This window comes from Cygnus atratus, chromosome 7 (assembly GCF_013377495.2).
Source record: "Cygnus atratus isolate AKBS03 ecotype Queensland, Australia chromosome 7, CAtr_DNAZoo_HiC_assembly, whole genome shotgun sequence".
Taxonomy (NCBI): domain Eukaryota; kingdom Metazoa; phylum Chordata; class Aves; order Anseriformes; family Anatidae; genus Cygnus; species Cygnus atratus.
Window position 1 is genome coordinate 17,716,554 of NC_066368.1, and position 22,185 is coordinate 17,738,738.

The 22,185-nt window shown below is 41.0% G+C and overlaps 1 protein-coding gene across 2 annotated transcripts in view; it reads right to left on the reverse strand.

Moving 5' to 3' along the window:
- PCGF5 (polycomb group ring finger 5) overlaps positions 1-13,537 on the reverse strand; it is a 61,253-nt gene extending 47,716 nt beyond the window's left edge. For both annotated transcript variants that reach the window (XM_035565083.2, XM_035564915.2), the window contains exon 1: positions 13,433-13,537. The gene's annotated coding sequence lies outside the window, so the exon portion shown is untranslated. The remainder of the gene's footprint in view (positions 1-13,432) is intronic.
- Between the last annotated feature and the right edge of the window lie 8,648 nt (positions 13,538-22,185).

A 22,185-nucleotide genomic window follows, 5' to 3' on the forward strand; every position in this document is an offset into this window, starting at 1 on the left:
CAATTAGGAGGGAAGATGTGAAGTAAAGGATACCACCAGTGTCCACAGTGCATTGATAACTCTGGGCAGACGAAGCATCACTCCTTCTAACTACTATAAGAATGCCAAAGTGAGAAAATTCCAACACTACATGATCTAATAAAAACGTGCTGGAAGCATGGGGACACTACTAAGAACTGCAGTGATCCTCTGGTCTACGGCTCTATTAAACCTCTTGATCTTGAAGCCAAAAAAATTGCATTTTAATCCCCTGAACGTCACGTTATTTTGAGTGTATGGTTAGGTTGTGATGACCACTGCACATGCAGAAAATATTCATATGAAACACCACATTTCCATTCTTTTTTCTAGTTCCTGCCTTGCACCCTCCAAGAATGGGATGGTTACATATTGTAAATACCTCCTACTCTGTCTTCTTCAATATTTCAGTACTTTATAAGCATCCACATGAACTCTCTACTTCACGATGGAGTCAGTGATTCATTTCACTAATGACGTGAGCAGAGATGAGGAAAGAATAAGGTTTTCATGCAAGATTCAAAGACTGTTATGGAAACTGCTCGCATGAGGAATGCTAGACTGCTTACATCTACAGCTTCTACGTCAACAAAAATAACAGGCACCTTTTTGCTCTATTCCCAAAACAGCACTGTTAGTAAACCTGTAAAACTCTTAGGAGATTCCAGCAAAAAAATCAGTTTCACTAGAGACAACTGCCAAATATGATCCTTCAGATCTCATTTCTCTATGAAAGGAATACATTATGTTAGACACAAGTAGGTGGAAACATAAGCCATTTAGGCAAAACATCTAAGAGACTCCTGCACAAGAAAATAAACAATCTATTTTGAAAAAGTTGAGCATAAAATACTTTTCCAGTTATCATGCAATGCACACTACATACACAGTTTGTTTTCTACAGAAAAAGGAATGAAGTAGAACACTTACTGATCTAAGTACAAATGTGTGTCCAAGACAAAGATAAGTCCTTATTTTTTTTAATTAATTCAAGTCTTGAGTAATTTCAGTGGGACAAACTGCTTAAAATATGTTCAAAAGAATTCAGCCAAAGGTTCACAATAATCTTTAAAATGTTTAATACTGTTTCATCATTACCTCTGTCATTTTAAATATTAACGGAAGATGCAGTGTTTGAATTCCTGCATCAGATAATTGTAGCTTTTTTTGAAAAACATGTCTTGAGAATAAGACAGCTGTTTACAGAGTTTTTTAACCTAAAAATGACTACCATCATTTATTTACACTTTTTCTTTCCAGAAAAATACTTTGAATTTCTTCTTGTTTATAATTTCATTGTAAGTTGCTTGTTAACCAATTTCATATTTGACATTATATAGCAACATAAAACCCAAGATCTGGTGTAGGACACACGTGATGTAATTAGTACTGTGGTGATCCTCACCAAGATGAATATACCATTTACAAACACCACGTACTAAAGATGAAACAAAACCCAAGGCAGAACATTTGTTTACTGCATCAATCATAAAGCTCCATTTACATTACCAGATATTCCTTATGTCCTCACACCTAGCACCAGAAGGCTGTAGTACATCAAAGGCAAGAAAAATCCCCAAACATAGCAGTAGGCTTTTATACAGAAAATATATATATAAAATAGAAATCAAAATTTAAGGGCCATAAATTAGAAATTGTCACAAGCAATTCTCTCCATTGTTGACTGACTTCTTGGGGGACTGGAATCTGTGGCTTTTGACTCTTGAAATAAACACTGCGTTACTGTGTCACACACTCAAAATACTATGCACATTGTCCTTTTTAGTTTAAAAACAAAAACAAACAAACAAAAAAAAAGCAAAGAAAAAACCCCTCTGGAAGGTTGAATTCAGAATACTCAGTTTGGACATGAATTGCGCAAACCACTAAATCACATCTGTATGCCTCACCAAAGCCAATGATTTCCTAACAAGTGCTTGTACATGAAGATAAGCAGGTAGGCAGAAAGCTACCTTCTTCATTAAGTAACAAGACTGCAAGCACTGCTCTAACTTTCCAGTTTCTGGGTAGAACAAGGGTATGTTGACAGTAACTGAAGTGTACTGCAGAGCAAGTGTAATCTACTTCTTGTTGCAAGCTAACCATCTCTTATAGGGAATTAAAGATTACACCTGGAGGCAATGCTGTTCCTTGTACTAAAGCCTGAAAGATAGGAATCCTGACTTCTTAGGATTCCCAAGCATCTATTACTTCTACTTACTTCCAACCCAAACCATTCTATGATTATTTGCAAAATAAATAAGAGACATTCGCTCAAGTCTGTCTCTCTTCTTTCAGAAAGAACTTTTATGGAAAGCTTGGACCATTCCGCACCCTAGCTAGTTTGCTTTTATCAGTTGTTAAAACAACACATCTTTTATATGTTTATTTTCAATGAGCATAAAAATATAAATGGAGAAGGGTTTAATACAGAACAAATGGGGAACAGTATTTTTACAGAAAACCATAATGCTGAGCACATATCTAACCTACAATGAGACCAACATGTTATGCAAATGCAATACATAGCTCTCCCTTGTATCCAAAGGCTATCTTTTGCTGGGCTACAGGGGTATATGTTGCTTTACTTTCCATATGCTTTTTGAATACTGCCCACCATAAAGGAAGATAAAAGGTCATTTAAATTTTAAACATCCAAGCGTTACAGGGGACCGTGTTATACCCTTATAAATTACTGACAAATTACACTAGATATACTATTCTTGAAAATGTCTCATCTGTCCAAAAAAAATCATGCAAGTGGCAAAAAGAATCTAGTACTAGAAAGTTGTTCCATCTTTGTAGACAATTTTCATACGTAAAATTGTTCTTACCTATAAGATGCTTCAACCTTTAGTTAAAGCATGAAATAGGATGTGGATACCCTATACAGAAGAGTAGGAACTATGCTAGTCTAAACCCATTTAAACTTAGTTTTTCTAGTAAGAAGTAATCATTGCCTGGCCAGCACAGACTCAGTGGAACTATGTTACATGCTATACTCCATATTCAGTGAGGTCTGCCTTTCAGAGCAGGGACCTGAATTCCAAGGAAAATATTTAGAATTTCATACCAGAACTTGTACTCTAGATTCTGCTCCACAACCCTTCTGTGACTTCTTTTTAGTTTACTCAAGTTTCTTCTTATTCTGAAATGTATCTTCTACCTGGAGTTTTGGTTGGTTCCTTGCATTTGTGAGATAAGCAGGTACATTAAAAAAAAAAGAAAAATAAATAAATAAAAAATAAAACCTTGAATATGCTAACTCAGAAATAGAAGTCTTACAAAGAAAAGCGCAAGTTTAAGACTTAAAAAAACAAAAGATGGTAAACATACATTTACACAGACAGCAATTCCAGCTCCCCAGATTTAAAATATTTATCATTTACTTGCTTACAGGAAAATACCTTTGAAAAAGACTCTTAGTCATTAAGCCCAGTGGCCTCTGGCACAAACAATTACAAAGTACTCATTGCAATGCAGTTCATTCCTGCAGGGACCTCCTAACTATGAAGGTACTTCAAATTGGTATTCTGCAAAGATGTGATCTACTGCCTTTCTCCTAGAGAAAGAGAACAGCCTAACCATCTCCTCCTGCATCTGTGCATGGTCCAGAGGAAAGCACAAGCTGCTAAAGCAACTATTCTGTAACAGAGTTTTCTCTCTACATTAGTAGCACTCAAAAACGTTTTTGGGCTCCTGCTCTGCTCTGTTTCTAGCTATACTAGACTGATTAATTTTGGTACATGGTAGAAAAAGAACAGCAACTGTGCATTCAGCAGTTGGATATCCTTGCACTATTCAGCTATATAGCTTGTAAGGAATCACTGCATCCGTGTATTTGGTATAGCTCCAGGGAATGATGCATGCAGAGCTGGTGACTTCCAAGTGAGTGTTGCTCATGTTAACATCATAAAATGAGCAATGATGGAGTATCAGGCTTTTTAGCCACTACTTAAAACCTGTGCAGCCCACAAAATAAATAGAAGTGAGTGATTAAAAGAAAAGTTACTATAGTTTAGCAGCTAAACTAACACGGGAAGCAATTTAACAGTTCCTGTAACACTCCTGTCAAATATTTGAATACTCGCAATCATTAATGCCAATATTTTATCACTCACTTTTAGAGCAGTACTGCACTAAGCAGTCTGACCTAGCTTGAATTACCAAATGCTCCTGCAGCACAGGCTCCTGAGACATTCCTCTGTTCAGGATGCTCAGCAATGTTTATGCTTTTCTTAATGGTACGAAAGCACAGGAATCAACTGCCAGTTGTCACCTGCAAGGAATGTTTACGCTTATCTCTGTGAACAAGGCAAGTCTCAGCCACTCCAGTAAGCAAGGCCATCCCACTTCTTGAGGGACAACAGGAAGGCCCTGCATCGTCCAGCTTTCAGCATTGTGGATTTTTATCACACGGTTACATTATTATTTCTTTCCTCCAATCTGCCTGTCTCTTCCCACAAATACCACGTTCAGAACTCATCCATGAGATCCCTGTCACAGCTTTAGAAGCAACGGTTAGTTTCTCCTGATAAAGTACTGTGCATGAATCTCGTTTGTTTTATTGACAAGGAAGCCTGAAAGCTGGCTCCCCTGGCAGCTGGACAAGGCCGTGTGGTGCGGTAAGCTGAGGGAAGGCCTGTGCGGGCGTTACCATGGCACTGAGCCACCACACGGGCACTCACTCGGCCTGGGCACCGTGCTGACCGCCGGCGGGTAGCTGCCCCGTGGCTTCAAGCTCAGGCAGCAGGAGCTTACAGCTGCTTAAAATCACATGGATGTGCCCTAACGCACAGTTAGTTGAAGGAATAAAATAGTACCTTTGTACCTCCAAACAGCACACCCAAGTTCTTTACAGAAACATATACCTGCATGACTAGCACCTCTCCCTGAACCCAATTTGTCTGTTACACTCCTTTGTCTAAATAGACAACCTTTAGGTAAAACCAATCTTTCAAACTGTAATTATTCATTCCTCACACACTTTACACCTGTGCTAAGATGCTGGGGAGAAATCCTTTAAAGAACAGAATTTATGAGTATTATAATGGATGAATTATGGTCACACTAATAGCCTAAACTATGAAACGTCCTAATATTTTAGTCCTTCAGCCTTAAAATAGTTACATTAGAACTCTCTCATTTTTCCACCTAACACCCTGCCGTACCCAAAATACAGAAATTCTGCTGTTAAATTGGTATGGTTTCAGCAATTCTGGGCTAGGTCTTTGCAAGTATTCTTTATATGTCAGAGGTGCCTGAGAGCCCCCGTATAGGACAGGTAGATGGGGGTGGTGGGGAGGGTTCTCCGCCACCAGGGAAGAAGTCGGAGGTGCGGAGTCTGTCTGCACCTAGGGGTCCAGACTCAGAGATCACCTAACTTGCTCCAGCAGTTCACGTCCCTCTGACCCAAACCCATTTCCAGTGCAGCAATTTAGTAAGTATCCAAGTATCCAAGAAAGGAAGCCCAGAGATTACCTTAGTGAAATATGGAAGAACTGCTTTCACAATATATACTGCTCTATTTATGCAGTTCTTCCACCAACGTAAATACACACACATTACCAAGAACCCCAGATGCCGGAATGAATTCAGTGAGAATATTTTTCATCAGAAAATTCCACCTCTCACTTCTCAGATCTCATCACACCAAGTCAAACCTGGAAACTAGGACTCACAGACCTTCCAGATAGCAACAATTACAGACTCAGTGGAGATACTGCCCACAGAGCACGATGACACTTTTCCCATATTTCGCCTCCAGCTAGAGCCTTCTGTGTTCTTATAGTAACAACCTCTACATTCTTTCTGTCCATGATGGAGAACTACCTCATGATTTCTCCCTCTACTTCCTTTTGTTTTATAGGCGATAACCATACTTTTCCTTCAAATTGTCTGTTTGATTGGCATAATTACAATAAACTCAAAGCAACTATTTCCAACTTGTCCTAAATCTGCAATTACCTGAATAGCAGAGCTGATCTATTGGACAGTTATACCAAAAAAGGGATCCATCTGTAAGTTCATTTGTATTAGTTTCTTGCTAGGTAAGTTAAACTTGATCAGTCTGAGGGTTCAATGACTGCCAGGGCTCAATGTCCGAGATAGCATTTCCCTCTTTCAGTAGCAGTGACAGCAGACATCTGAAACTGCACCATTAGTTCAAAGTCTGCTGCTGTTGTTTCAGACCCAAAGGGCTTGTATGCCCAGTCATTTGTGTTTCCCTATTGTATTAGTTGATCTAGCAAGAGCTATTATAACTTGAGAAGCCAGGTGTTACAGAAAAGCTCCTCTATTATAAGTTTGTCACTGGTTTCCTCCAGCTTCACGCTGAATTCACCAGAAAAGCTCCTCTGCAATAATGGAAATTTTGAATTGTAGACCAATCCCAAACACATTTATGTTCCAGATTTTCAGCAGTGAATACAAAGAAGTTACATATCAATAGTAGACTTTAAACACCTGCCTGTGTGAGGCACCAACTGTCACTGAGTGCTTTATTTAAAACAAATCCATTTGCATTCTGTGATTACTGTCCGCACAAAACAGTTGCAAATTTTGCTAAGTATGTGGAATGAAAGCATGAAAATTTACTTTATCTGCAATATATCAAAAGTGTTATGATAGAAAGCCGAAAATATTGGTTTGATTAAGCAGCCCTTCAAAATCACTTTGTAAGCAGGGAAATTCTACAGCCAGAATCAACCAAGAGCACTTAGCCAAAATATCACTTATCACATACAAAGGATCTTTTGTCTCTGCAGATACTACTCATGATTCTTCAGAAAAGTAAATAATGATTTTATAAAACCATGAAAGAAAGAAACATCTTTAACTTCATTCAATCCACACATCGGCTATTTAAGAGATGATCTTCCATCTGAAAAAAAGAACTGTGTTTTCAGTATAAAATTAATCAAGAGCTTGGTTTCTTATATATTCTATTCTTCTTCTTGAGGGAAGAGATAAATATAATTGCACTTCCTTTAATTAGTGGTGATGGCTTCTCTAAAAATGACTCAAGACCTCAAGACTTTTTTTTCTTTTATCTCAAGATCAACTACTTTTTCTGTGGCAGAGAGAATTTATCTGTCAGATCTGATAAGTGGTAACTAGCACTGAAATCTGTCTTCAGAGTATTTAATGTTTGGATTCTATTATTGTAACATGCTTTGGTAGTACACAAAGATTCTAATAGATACAACACAATGCAAAAAGTCATCTGAAAAATTGTATTTAAGAAACTTAAATAAATAGATAATCCTGACACATTTTACATCCCAAAGTAAAGTGTTGATTTCTCTGAGGGACTCTGAACACATACTGTAATAACCTAACAAACAACCCTTCAAATCCAAAGTAAATTAATCAGGTGATGGTATTTTACCAGTATTGTTAAAAAGAAGAACCAGAACTAGGAAGCACAATGGGAAGTCTCCTGCTATTGAAAGGAACTCCAGTGCCTCTACACAGAGCTTTACATAGAGCTTCATAGAATCACGAAATTAATAGCTTTTTATAGGTCATGTCATCAGTATTACATTGTATTACTATGCCAGCAACTGCTAAGGAGACTTAATGTTAATATTTGGAGAGCTTCTTTTAGTACTCAAACCTTGCTATTGATCAAGGCCAGTAAGTGCTATCACCATACTGACAAAACTAAAATAGAAATTATGACCTTACAAATACTTTAAATCTTCAGGTACTTCCTTTCTGCATCACAAATTCACAAAGTGTGAAAAATGTAGTGATTAGGAGAAAGCCAAGAGTAAAAATTGAGACTGCTCCACAACAGCAGCTTTTTCATGTGTTAGGACGCTCAGTGAAAGCTACAAAACACGATAAAAGAGCACTTACTTCCATGAATAAACCCCACGTTTAAATGAATGAAAGCAAAAATGGAATGTCTGCAGGCAGATGAAAATAAGAATTAATCCAAGCGTGCTCTCATACATTCACACTATCCGTATGAGTGCATACTAAAATACATTGATTTCTTATATGATGATATAAACTTAAAGAAATGCAAATGTTAGTGCATATTAAAATGTTCCATTTTATAGTTCTAAAGAAAAATCTTGTATATTCTACTTCTGCACTGTCTCATAAAAAGTCATAAATTCATCTCTATGACCATGTATCTACCAGTTCACAGCTGTTGCAAACTCAGTTGGTTATTTTTTTGTTTGGCTGGTGAAATGGAATCCGTTAGTACTGACAAACTGCTACACAACAATTACACTAGTTCTAAAAAAGTAATCTATGAACAGTAACACTTTCAAGGACCACTGTAAAGAGAAATTAATATAAATGTACCAGGTAACCCGACATTGTAAATCCATATATTCCCTATACTGTGATACAGGGCCAATGTGAAATCACCCTTGTAATTACAAGTTGAAGATAAATTGCTTCCCTGTCATCAACTTATAACCATACCACTTGGTTCCTCATGGAAACAGTCAGTTGCAGCAACTTCATCTGTCTATACTCAGTGCAAGCAGTCTCTAACTCCACATCTTTGTGAAGGAAGGCTCAGATATGAAAAGAAGTGTGTGATTCCAAGCTTGCAGCTCAACTAACGTCTACTCAGGGCACCGCAAGGTATTTTGGCTACACTGGAACATCGCAAATCATATTTTTATTTTTATCTTTTAAGAAGGACTAGAAGAAACCATGAAAATATTGTGTAAGTAAATTACAACCAATCTGTGCCTTGCAGAAGGTCATCACTAGGACTGTTTCCATATCCATCACATTTGAGAATTCCTGTGAGATTTTTCCTGCTGAACTACGTTAAAACAAAACTGAAGTCTTATTTTTCCTAGAGCTTAAGTTTGCTCTTGGTAGCATTCATGGGCTCCCTCAGAGGAGCTTCAAAACAGTCACAAAAAAAGTGAATTTAGATTTGTTATGCTCCTTCATTCATACTGTTGTCTATTTAAAGTTGTATTTTACTTACAGTGGTGGTTTTCAGACAAATGTCCTATTCAAACTGCAAAACAGTTGTTTGGGTTTTTAGTTGGACTGGGACACTGGAACACACTAAAGATTTAAGCAAAAACATCTCAGATGGAAGCTATTGTTTATTACTTATTTCCATAGAGACTGGAAGCCAAATCAACCAAGATACCAAAGTGCTGCAAAAGTTACAAACAGCACCAGTGACAAAGTGTTCCCCAAGAGCTCACAGGAGAAAAACTAAGATGTAACAGGTGAGCTAAACAAATGTGCAGGGTGGGGTTGGGAAGATGGAAGTAAGAAAAAGGATGTAAGAAATTCTACGTCAACTACAAACTATGACCCTCCCTGCTGGTATCAGATTTTACTCACTGATTCAGCTGTCTGCTATCCATATGCACAGGGCCATAGATTTTTCTAAGGAAGTCGATAATTGCCAGAAAGTTGCCAGAAACAATGCATCTTTGTCAAAAAATAATTTTGTAAAGCTGCCATCAATAATATGCATAGAATGAATCATACCAATGAATCAGGAAAAAAATACTGTTTCACCATTTAGGTCCCAACACTATTTCCTGATACATCTACATTAGAGATTAACTGTGTAGAAAGTGTTCGTTTTGATAAGAATTTGGTTTGAGTTGAAGCAGTGTGACTGCGAAGTGGTGTTCCTCCCTGTGGAAGAACCCGTACTGAAGCTGTGCACAAGGGCAAAAGGCACCCCATTTGCAGCATTAGAGTTGTGTTTGTATACGTATACACATACACACACAAATGTATACACCTAAACATGGCTCTTCAGCAGTCTCTGCCCAATGCCCATGTACACTCTGTAAACCAAATAATTAGTGCAAACTCAACTGCCAGTGAAAATTAAGTGTAGAAAAGCAGTTCTTGAACCCTAACAGACTGCAACAAACTGAAGCCCAGTGAAGCCTCCCTCTCAGGGCTGAAGCAGTCAGTAAAATAAAGGTATCATAAGGAAGTGAAGATCCTCTCAGTAACTTCTACTGTCATCTTTAACCTCTTCTGAGAAAGAAAGTCTTCTTTTCCTTATGAGGTCTCTCGTGAAAATAGGATTCTTACTAACATTATGGCAAATTAGCGGGCTATTTTTGTATTTTATTTCATCCAAACCTAAAACCATACAAAATAATGACAAACAAAGGAAGAAGATTCTTCCACAACAGAAAATAAATGACTGATGACCAGTAGCAAATGAACAGTTTGGCCAGATGTTAGGAAAGCTGCTGAGACAAAGATGAATTCAGCTATTAATAATGGGGTAAATGGTTTCAGCTTTAGGTAGCCTGTCAAATTTAGTTGTTTCACAAGTAAGAACTAATAGTGACAGCTGTTGAGACCATAGTGGTCAAGTAACACTGTGTCTTTCATTCCAGAAGTGTCCTGCATTTGGCAACAGACAGTTTTTGTTTTATAAACAACAAATATTATTTTATAAACAACAAAACTAAGACAGAGAAGGTAACGGCACACACGCAGCTAGCCGCGCACACTCTTGCCATTGCACGGTGGAGCTTGCTGCCTGCACTGCACCTGCTCTGCTCATTGAGGGTTTCAGTCTCAAAGTCTGTCAAGCTGGTACTTTCCATAACACTACATTTACTGGAAAAAACGTAACGTGAAAAACGCAGCAATCAGGGAAATAAGCATCCCTCTAGGAAATATCTAAGGTACTATTTACCAACATTCAAGAATAGACTGGCTACAAGTCTAATAACAAAAGTGATAAAAAGAGACACAACTTGTTGTAGTGTCAACTTTTTTAACTTAAAAATTTTCTTAATATTTTAGAATCCTACTTCAGACTATTAATAGAAATTAACTATCTTATTTAACTTTTCTTTACACAAAACTGCAACAATTTTAACTGAGGATTTAGGGACCAAATGACTGCCAGGCTGATGTATACTTGGTACAAAGTTTTCAATGAAGAAGTTGAAGAAACGATTCTTTTTGAGCACCACCAATATTTCTTTCCACACCAGTAGTTCAAAACTTTGCTTGAGACTGCTGCATCTGTCTAGAAAGAGTTTTTAAAGCAAAAACTGTGAAGGGGAAAGCATCAAATTTATTTTCTTTCCGTTGGGATGTTAACCATCCATTTCCAGCTGAGATAGCTAGAAGAAGGACTTGCAAAGGTGCTGTCGGCACCAGTCTTTCATTGCACAGAATCTGCAAAGCAGCTGATACCATGAACTGTTTTTTGAGCAAAGTACTATTCATTTCAAATAAACATTATAACATCACCCTATTTTTATTTACAAAAGGGCATAAGACTATATTTATTCACAAATTAACCATACTAAGAACAAAGCCTATGTATCCCAACATAACAAAAGCCAGCATACAAAGTTCAGACACTCCACTTTTATCTGCATTGCCCTCCGCAGTTCTCCAAGTTGTGCTGCATGTCCTACAGTAAGCTGCTTATCAATCCTAAAAATGGCGCTGCGCAGAAGCAACCTTAAACCAATCTGTTTTATCTCACTTCATTTTGCACATTCTGCAGGCTTAAAAGTGAACTCTAGCATTTTTCACTTTTACTTTCAAGCCCAGGGTGCATAGAAAGCAGGGGAAAAAGGCTGAAGCAGAGTGGTGAGTCCACTTACAGCGTTACTTACTGTACTACTTTCAACTGAGGTCTATTTGTAGGCACGTATAATGCTATACATAGTGTATGCTTCTATCTTCTTTTTAAGGAAATTAACTAAGAAAGGATGGGTGCTGTCTGACTATTGATTTAAATGCACCTAAGAAATGGTATTTGTTGCTGTTTGTCGGCTTTACCACCCAATATACCTAAGAGGATCTGTTCAGAGAACTGTTCAGCCACAATCAGGATTAACTTCGTTAACTTCAGAATCTTCTGACCGTGAGGCGTTCAGAGCCACACAATGAACGCTGAAGTAATACATAAACAAACACCAGAATGAATCCTTTCCGTGACTGATTTATTTCTCCATTTCTGTCTGGAGAACGGCTAGAGGTACGAAACACAGGCAGCTAGATAAAGGATACCCAATGCCAAAGGCGACAGAATGGTTTACCAGTAAGAGGCGCAAAGATCTTCACATACTTTTACATTGTAAAACTGAGTGCTTGTATTTGTACAGCACCACCTCCCCATCATAAACAGGGGCTTCATTTCTAGGCACTGGCAGGTATACCAAGAAAAGAGGTACAAAATTCAAAGTCCTGCCTCTGTACAGGGAGAGACAAACATGTCAAGAAAAAGTAGAAAATGGCACTCAACTCTGGAATCAAGTCAGAGTTGAAAGAAAAACTATACAGAGGACCCAGCCTTAATCCCATTTAAAACAGCAACAGGCAAGAGGATCGGGAGCAGAACTCTATCTAGGTACAACTCTAGCGTGTTTATTAAACAAACCAGTTTAATTTGTTTTCCAAATATGTATTTATGTATTTACTGCAGAGACTAACTATTTTTGCTTAACAAAACTAAGCAAAACAAATCCCATATTAAAAGGATCTGGGATCTGTCTCAGGTTTTGGGCTACGGACACGGTGCAGTACCATTCCTGTTTTGTATGTTTTGTTTAAATTTGATTTTAAATTAACACTTTGAAGGGCGCAGTTACTTAAATCTCGTCATTAGCATCCTTCCTCTGAGGACGTGGAGAAAACGGAGGGTAGGAAGCCGATGCAGAAACAGGTTACCCCCGGACCGCCAAGAATGCAGCCGCTGAGGGCTGCAGAACTTCCACAGCCCTCACAGTACCCCCAGACAGCCCGGGGGCGTCGGGGCCCGCCTGTGCCCTAGGAGCCGAGGCCAACCCCTGGCCCCCAGCGCGCTCCTGTCCCCTGGCCGGCCGTGTGTGCGCGGCGAGATGATTCACTTGCTTTTATTCCACGGAACCGATGATTCACCCCATCCATCGCATCACGCTAACCGCGCACATGAAGGATGGGGCGGAGGGGGGGAGCAAAAAATCAAGTTCTTTAAACTTTGTTCTGCCGGAGCGTTTATTCGCGATGAGCACCGAGCCCGGCACCCCCCCCCCACCACCACCACCCAACACGTGTCGGGAGCTGCCGCCCCCTCGGGCGGGATGGGCGGCGCGGCGATGGGGACGAGCTCCCCGCCCGGCCCGGTACCTGCCGAGGGAAGGCAGGGCGGGCTCGTCCCTCGCCTCCTCACCGGCGCCTTATGTAACCGGCCGCCCCGCCGCCGTGCCAGCGGGATCCCGGCTGCCGCGGCTCGGCCGGCCGCTCCCGGAGCGCCCGTCACCGCCCGCCGGCCCCTCGGGCAGCGCCGAGCCCGCATCTCGCTCCCTCATTAGCGGCTAATTAACGAGGAAAAACTTCCTCGGCGGCCCCCGCCCCAGCGGCGGCGCCGGGAGCGGTGTCACGGCCGGCGGCCGGCCGCCCCCCGCCCGCAGCCGCGCCCCGGCGGGCCCCTTACCTTCCCCCTGCGGAGGCCGCGGCACCCACCCGCGGGCGCGGTGCGGGAGCAGGGAGCGGGCAGCGGGGTGCGTGCGGCGGCGCGGGCGGCGCCGGCTGGGCGGGCGGCCGGGGGGCGGGGAGGGCGGTTGAGGCGGTTGGGCGGCGGGAGCGCGCCTCGCCGGAGGGGGCGGCGGGGGGAGGCTGCGGGGCGGCGCGGGGAGCGGAGCGGAGCAGGGCTGAGGGGCGAGCTGGGGGCGGAGGGGGGTTTCCCGGGGCTTGTTTACGCCCCGCTCGGTGCACGCGCTGCGGTGATTGGACGCAAACTGGGGCACTGCCCCGGGCGGGAGCCGCCGGCACGGTCGTAAGCGGGGGCGCTCGGCCGCCCGTGGAGCCCCCGGGGCGGATGAGCCACCCGCGCCCCGCCGCCGCACAGTACGACGGGTGCTCCGCCACCGACCACCCGCCCTCCCCTCTGCCCTCCTTCCCTCCCACCCTCCCTAGTCGCTGCCCGGTGCGGCGCTCTGCGCACGCGCGGCGCTCTGGCGGGGGCCCGCGAGGCGCATGCGCCCTGCGCCGCGGCCGCGCGCATGCTCGTGAGGGGGGCGGTGAGGCTGGTGCGGGGCCGCTGCCCGCTCCCGGCTGTCGCCTGACGGTGCTCCCCGCCCTTGGTAGAGGGCCGGGGGCTGTGAGGCTGGTTACCCGGGGAGGCTTTATCCCAACTTTGTCGTTTCTGCCGTGACTCGCTTTACCCTTGGGAATTTCCAGTGAAATAAGTGTGTTTAACCGAGGAATTAAGGAGAATGTAACAGAATTGTATAACATTACTCATGTGTTCATTAACTCGTTAAGCAGCTCCTTGTCATTAATCCCTTCCCGCTGTCAACAATAGCAATAAACTAATACCAACATATATGCCATGAAGGCTCTTTGCGGCAGGAATCCCCAATCTGCACTCAGTATGCACCACAGGAATTTCCCCGACTCACTTAAAAATGAGTAAGCTTCTCAATCAACTTTCCCTGAAACTTAATAATAAAGCGCACTCAGCTTCCTCGAGCTGGTAACAGAACCAACATCATTCTGAGTAACCTGCTTCGTGCTGCCTCCTGCGTGGGGTTTTGGCTCAGGGCTCTTGCTAAGGACGTGCTCCTCACAAACCAGTGGAGCAGCTGGCCAGCAGTCAGGACCGCTGATGCTAACAGCAAAGCATTCTCCTGCACGTTAGCACCTTTGCAAGTTTGACTGCACTCTTAAAGAAAGATGGAATGGCGAGAGAGCAGTTTTGAAGGGTTCACTCTAATCTATCCATGACACTTTCCAAGTAACATTACATTAAAAAGCAAGCAAACAAAAACATTACCTACGGAAGAGTTCTCTTGAGCCTTATTAATATCTTTTTTCCTTTTTGCCACTTCAAGCCTTCCTGTGAGCACTTTCCAAGACATCTGAGTTTAAGATACTCACCTGACCACGTCACAACATTACATTTATTTAGACGACAATGTGCACTGTCAGAAAGTGGACATTTTGAGGATTTGCTGGTCAGACTAGTGTTTGCCTTGACTGCTCGGTCAGCTGTTAGTAATAATCGGTTTTGTGATAATCAGCCAGATTTGTGGCATCAGAACAGTGCATTCAGCTTCTTTGAGTTTATACTCAATGGGTGTAGCACAATGCACAGAGTATTTTTAGAGATTAAGACAAACTTCACTGAAAATAAACTGGGCTGTTCATGCTTGAAGCAATTGCATCAGACTTACTGAAAACTCAGACATCTCCAAATTATTTTACCTGGGTTCTATCCTTAAAGTTTTTCATTTTGTCTGTTTGCTTGGGGGTTTTGTTTGTGTGTAAGTAGAATTTCTGACTATAAGCTTTCACTTGCAAAAGAGGAACAGGTTCTGGAGTATGAAACAGTTCCAGAGAGATACAGCAGTTCTCAACTGCATCTGCTTATCTGAAAAATAAAAATAAAAATAAAGAACAGAAAGGGAACAAATTCCTTCCTAGTCTCTCCTATATTTGAAGGCAGTTGAGCACTCACAATGATTTTACTGGAAAACTAATCCTTCCTTAAAACTTCTGAGAGATCCGCTGTTTCTGGGAGGTATGATAGCATGAAATGGTAACACGTAGAGGGCTGTCTGCCAGTGAGAAACAACCGGTGCCTACAGTGGGGTCATGGGAGAAACCATACCACAAGACAGAGATACTAAAGCTTTCATTGAAGAAGAAATTATAGCCACCAGTGATGGTCTAGACATGGAAGGACAGAGCTCAGAGCAGATTAGCTATCTTTAACAAGACAGCAAGGAAGGCATACAATAAAAGCAATACAAAACACAGTTCAATATTAAGGATCACTTCTCTGAGTATTCTCTATCTAAACAACAGATGTGGGTTTCCCCTTTCAAGGTTTTCTTCACAGCCAAGGTGGCCACAGATTTAAATATAAGTACATACTATAATATATAATTGTAAATTTAGATGAAAACTTATCTTCTTACATGCTTACCTGGCTCCTAGGAGACACCAAAGAGCAGGAAACTAATAATCCAAGCTCAAGAGCTTGCACCACTCACTCTATTTGTTGTAATGTAAGGACCTAAGACAATCAATTAGCTGTGAAAACCTCAACTACAGATTCCAGTTTTATTGTATGTTTTAGATGATACTGAATTAGCTTTTAGTGTAATTAGCTTTCACAGTGAACTTTGCATACTGCTGAAGAGGGTTTGTCTAGTTCAAGACTGAGTTTTCTAATTATATTTCTTTCACTTCCTCTGCTGATTTTATTTCTAGTAGTGTGTGGAGCCTTAAACTACTCTGTGGGGCTCTGTTCTTGATCCTGGGCTTTTTAGCATCTAGGTGTTTCCTCAAATTGATGGCTTGTATAAGCTGTCAGTTAATTGTGATCAGAGCAGCAGCCACTTATCTATCACCTCCTCTGATTACACATCTTTGGAGAACTGGCACGAATGTGGTTTTCAACTGTAAAATTTGTGGTTGGGAAATATTTTTTTTTAAACTAAACCAAAGCAAAATCAGCGTTCAGCTTGGTTCTCAGCAGTTCCTACATTTACAGTTGTATGTTAATTTACGAGCCATTAGCAGATTCTGCCTGTCAAAGAAGCCCACATAATTTCCACTGAAAGTTAAGCCATAACCTTTAGGTATATGTTTATCTTTCAGGTCCCTGGCTGTCAGTTTCAGATTTAATCTACATAAATATCACCGGATACCCTCTCTACCTCCTCAGGAATATTGCCAGGATACATTTTTCCATTTCCAAAGCTTACATAGAAACTGCAATTCATGGCTTTTAAATATCTAGCATTAATTATATAGCTTTCTTATGAGCTAGGACTTTTTGCCAGAGTGAATGATGAGTTCCTCTTTCCTTTCACCCGGAATTTGACTACTAAGCTATCTTGTTTAGCAAAGTACTAGCACACTCATGACTACTTCTATTTGGAAAGAGATCATCACCACTCCTAACTCCATATTTAGAATCATTATGCTATTTTAGAGTGATTTTGCATTTCAGTTCCATTTGTTGTACATATTACTCTGTCATATGCAATAGGCTCTCCAAGCAAGGTTATTAGTTGTTTAATTATCAGCTGTAGGCACCCTTGAGTTTCAGCTTTGCTGAGCACAGCTTAGTGGCACTCTGATTCCAGAGGATCTCACACCGGCAGTGAGACTAAATTATGGATTCTGCTTTTTGGTGGGTATTTTTAAGTCAAGCATTGTTTTACTTCTGTTATATAAATACTGAAATACACATGAATTACGCAGCAGGAAACAAGTGCCCCCTTGCTGCTCAGTTGTAGAGGGGCAGGAAGAAATGTAAAAGGTCGTTCACCTGCTCAGCCCTGGCTTCAGCTCCAGCAAGACGGATTGCCAGAGGATTTCTCTGTTCCTTGTCAGTTGGAATAGCTACCTAGTAACAAAGTTGGTACAAAGCATACTACAAGAAAATGTAGGAGCTTACTCTTTTCTCAGGGCAAAGCCATTGAGATCAGTGGATAAGCAGCATGCTTAATATTGTTCATTGGTGAGTTGTAAATAAACGACAAACATCTTTTAGTTGCCAGCCTCCATCTGGTACCAAAGACAAACATCTCTGGTGTTGGAGCACAGCTACTGCAACATCAGGCATTGTGCACTCCTGCAAAGAAGGCAGGAGCCTCCATGCCATGGACCTGCTCTGCTGCTTTGAGACAGCTCATCTCCAGTCACACCTTTCCAGAAGCTTTCACTACTTCCTTCTATTTCACTTTTTTTTTTTTTTTTTATGTACCACCTGCCATAGCTTAGTATTACTGTGAAACAGTGAAATATTTGAGTTTTAATGTCAGGGAAAGGTGTTTCCCAGCAGTAATTTGAATTTCATCATTTTATGCAATGCGAACTAAGATATGATTACATTACATATGAGACTATTACAACATCTCATTTTGTAGAAGGGATAAAGAATGTGTGAATGACTATGGGCAATCTCCCTCCAAGAAGGAGAAGGATACAGACAGGTTGTCTCCTAATAATGAGCTGTTTTTTTCACACTGGGAAGTTCAGCTCATAGAGAATTGCTATAGTAGATGTAAATAGAATGAAACGCTAGTAAATCTCTTTGAGTGGGTTGGATGGACTTTGGTACAGAAATACATTGGATAAGACTGATTCCTGTGCTCAATAATCACAGCAGCTATTTCCAAGCTGTTTCCTTCTGTCAGCAATGCTATGCTTCTGGAGAAATTCAGGGCATAATTACTGAACAGTCAGTCCTTGGGCAGCCCAGAGACCATGCTAGGCAAACAGTTGCTCTTATGCTACCAGGCGGAAGGAATGAAGGAAAGGAGGATGACAGAGCAAGGTCTCCAGGAGCAGTTTCCCTCTTCATTTACTGATGGGGACATAACTGATCTCCTGCACTTTCCCTCTGTAGCCTATGGCTTGCTAAACAGCTCGTAAATCAAGTGAGAGAAGTAGCTGCTTAGATCGTTCAGCTCATCTAAGCAAGATGCCTAAATATGGATCATGCACATACCCAACCATGTAGATATTTTGGGGTTATCCTGAAGAACAGTATTTCCTGCATTGAATCTTTATTTTCTTTTGACTATTTTGATTTGGGCTAACATTGATGTAAAAGAAAGTAGGGGTAGATTTTTGTAGTAGTTAAAATCCCTAGAAATCTGTTTTTTGTTGTTGTTGTTATTGCTAGAGTTTGTAATAAAACACCTGCAGGGGGTCTTGCTGACAACATGAACAGGAAGATAAATTGCATCCAATCAAGTTCGTGTATTACACCAATTTCTAAATTAGATCTCAAAATCTTTAAGGTCACAAGTGTTTCATCTCATATGTGTGGTTCTTTTTGTGGTCCTCACTAGGGCATCTGAAAACATTAGCAGTAAAAGGACAAACGTATTATAAAGTTTTATTGGTATGTCAGATAGAATGTAAGAATGAATTTTTTTAAAGGTAAAGAGAAAAAAAAAAGTTCTGCTTATGCAGTATTTAGTTTCAGTTTAGCCTGTGGACCTCACTGAAAAACAAACAAGTTGTGAGGGGATTATATATTTAGGATGGAGCAGTTGAGGTCTCCGTGTAGCTTAGTAGAGATGTGGATACTGGAGATTTCCTTTAAGACAGGATGCAACAGTGCAAGGAAGAACTGTAATGGCAACTCCAGCCCACAAATAAGATATCCTCTTTGAATTTATTTAAAAAGAAGCAGCTGCTAAGAACTCTTCCCACAGGGTAAAGCACAGATGGATTCAAAAGTTCCTGTACAAGAAGCAGCTTTTCTAATCATTAAGGATCAACATGTTCCCTATCAAATACTTAGGATGACACAGCATACACAATATTGTAGGAAAAAGCTATTTCATAGCACATACAAAAATGCACACTACAAAATTGCATTTTTCTGTCTCATATCATGAACATATTTTATGTGTATGTACCTGCATGTCCCTGATGGCACCATCACTTGGAACACAGTAACATTCCTTATAAGCTTCATCCCAGACAGCAAGGATCCAGGAGTTCTTAATCCTGAATGATTTTTAAAACCATTATAAAAATATATCTGAGCAGTCCAAGCAGTTACCATTGAAAACATATATATTGCCTAATAGTAATCTATTTTGAAAATGAGCCAGTGAAAGATTTGCTTATCAGGCGGTCACATACTAGTATATTTTCTTGGCAAACATAGAAAAGATTTTCACCCAAGAGATAAGGACAAAGAACTTGAAAGACTGCTCTTTATACTTCTAATCAGAACGGTTACCAGGGTACTCTGGTTTATGAAACACATAAAAATTCTTCCACTACATAAAAATTTTCACACATTAAAACATGGAGAGCCTATAGTTGTAAATCCATGCAGAAAAAAACATAGTGCTTCCATAATTTGATCTGTCATATTCAAAACCAGGTACTGCAGAGTTCCATAATGGTACATTGAGCATTATTTATTATCTCATTTTATTTAATGAGATGTCCGGTCTCATTAATATCAGACTCTGCTATTTACAGATGAATTTATAGCAAACTGAAAATGTCACATGTCCAATTGTTGTTGCTCCTGACTTCACTCTGTTGAGGATGCCTGTCTCAGCAGCTAGGCTACAGCTCCACAGCAGGCAATAAGAATAATCACAGGTGGCTTTTATTTGTTCAAGGCAAGCATGTCAACACCTTAGACTGCTTTACTGAATTCTTCACAGAGCCTTAAATATCCTAATTAATTTTCAGCTTTGCAAATAAAAAGCTGACATAAGTAGGGCTGCTGGGAAACCTGGGGACTCCTGGACACTCCTCAGCAAACTGCACACATGCAATTCCTGGCAAGTTGGTCAGCAGAGACCGCAGAACCACAGCAGCACTCTTCCCATCAGAATAAGAAAAAGCAGCTTCTTGCCAGGGGGCCGTGCCCACGATGGACATCCCTCACTTCTGAGTAGCTGCAGCCTGTGAGGAGCAGGGGAGGGAGGCCACACAGATGTGTTTCTCTCATCACTCAGCACATACGCCCTTCCTGCTGTTTTTAAATGTGAATTGCTTTCTTTGGAAGCCAGCAAATTGTGTGCTGAACAGAACTGTGGCTGCCAGATTCCTCTGTATTTATGCCCAATAGACGCATGGATCCCCTTTCTCCAATGCTCCCAGGTGCCCCCCACCCCTCTGCACCCCTCCCAGTGGTCTCTGTCAGGGACCAGGTAGACAAACTGCCTTAAATTTGGGTGGGTGGCATTAACCTGGGTCAGTGGCCTCTGACCACTTGCTGGTTTTGACAAAGCTTCCAGGAGCTTCATGTTCTCAAAGTCTCTGTCAAACATAGCTGGAATTGTCAGTAAATTCAAATATTATTAAGGAAGGAAAGCCAGCAGATGGACAAACTCTGGTTGCAGGTCTTCCTTTAAAACCCATCTGAACTCCAAGTAGATCTTGCCTTCAGAAGTTCTCCTACTGCTAACCAAATACTTTGCTATAATGTAATAATGTAATGCAATTAGCCACAAGATAAACTTAATGATCTTCCATTTAAATTTGAAGTTTTGAAAGAGAGCTTTAAGCAACCAAATTTACAGACATCCTGCATGACAAATCCGTGGGAGCAGGTGGACATCTAAACTTAACATTGTACCTATTTCCACACAGACAAAACTGTAAATAGGAAGAATCTACAAGATGAATTGATGAAACTGAAAAACTTTACACCCCCAAATTTTAGGTAATGGAAATTTCAAGATCTCATCTAAATCCCTGCCAAATTCAGGATCCATATGTGCCGCTGTGGGGTTGATTTGAATCTTGAACGTAAGGTGTTACTTTTTCACTAGCGTATAACACGTTCGATAAAGACAGATTCATAACTGGAGAGGAGATGAAATGAGGAAGAGCGGCAGAGCATGAGGAAAAAGATTGGAGAAAGAAGAAGAGTAGAGAGCGAGGGGAGGAGGACTGGCAGGTGACTGTGTAATTGAAGGTCTTAGCTGCACTGGCAACTACCCTATGCCCTGGAGAGCTGGCCGCAGGTATAGTGGCAGCAGCAGGATTTTTCATGCTGCTAGTGGATTTCATTCACAAATGCCAGAGAAGAAAGTCAAGAAAAATAAATAAATGCCACTTTTTTCCATCTGGTTGCCAACAAGATCGTGTGAGCAAAGGCTGCCAATGATGCTAAATGGCTCTCCAGGTTGGATGATTGTGTAATTATTGCAATTTCCTTCTTCCTCCCTGTGTTGTTTGTATTAGCTCTGCTACATTGAGTCCGCTCCACATATGCTTAGTTACTGACAGAAGTCACTAATTTTAGACAAACTAAGTGCATTATGGAGAGCCATGAAGACCAACCAGAGGAAAAGAGAAGCGTTCATAATTGCTTAGAGACACTGGTGGGAAAGTAAATAAAAGCATGGACACACAAACCATCCACTGAACTGCACAGTGAGAAACAGGTAAGTTGTCTACCTCAGCTGATAGTCTCAGTTATGGGCTCATACCTCTCTTGTGAGGTTGTAATTCAAAGAGGCATTTTAGAAAGGCAAGGAGAAAGTGCACTAGTCAAGTACAAACCCACAAGTTCTCATGTTTTGCAGACTTTCTTCCTTTAAAGCAGTTATGTCTAGGTATTTTCCTAAAATAGAAGGGAAGCTATCAAATACTTTTGAAACATGTTTTGAAAGACCTCGTGTATCAGAACTTAAGAAATGTCTGGTTGCTGGCTGATCTTATTTCCTACGTGGAAACTAA